Source organism: Galeopterus variegatus, unplaced genomic scaffold (assembly GCF_000696425.1).
Source record: "Galeopterus variegatus unplaced genomic scaffold, G_variegatus-3.0.2 Scaffold2434, whole genome shotgun sequence".
Lineage (NCBI taxonomy): Eukaryota > Metazoa > Chordata > Mammalia > Dermoptera > Cynocephalidae > Galeopterus > Galeopterus variegatus.
In genome coordinates, this window is record NW_007728545.1 from 60356 (window position 1) to 60752 (window position 397).

The following is a 397-nucleotide window of genomic DNA, read 5'->3' on the forward strand; positions in this document are numbered from 1 at the left end:
AACAACCAAGTAACTCCATGGATCCACATTTCGAGGTTAAAACCCTGCCCTCAAGGCTCACCGACGAATCTCTCAGAACCTACAAGTGGGCCTGAAGTCCAGACCAAGCCCTCTCAAGAAAGCTATTATATGAATTCCCTTCTTAGCATCTTCCTACTTTCATTATTGCCCCTAAAGGGCACTCCCAACCCCTCCTACGTTTGGAAATTAAACTTATACAGACAGTTAAAGACATCAACACTAAACTTGAAGGAGCCTTAACCTCCACCGCTGAGTCCCTCTCCTCCCTACAAAGGCAAGTTACCTCCCTCGCTAAGGTAACTCTCCAAAACCGCAGAGCACTAGACCTTCTCACCACCGAAAAGAGAGGCACAAGCATCTTCCTCGGAGAGGAATG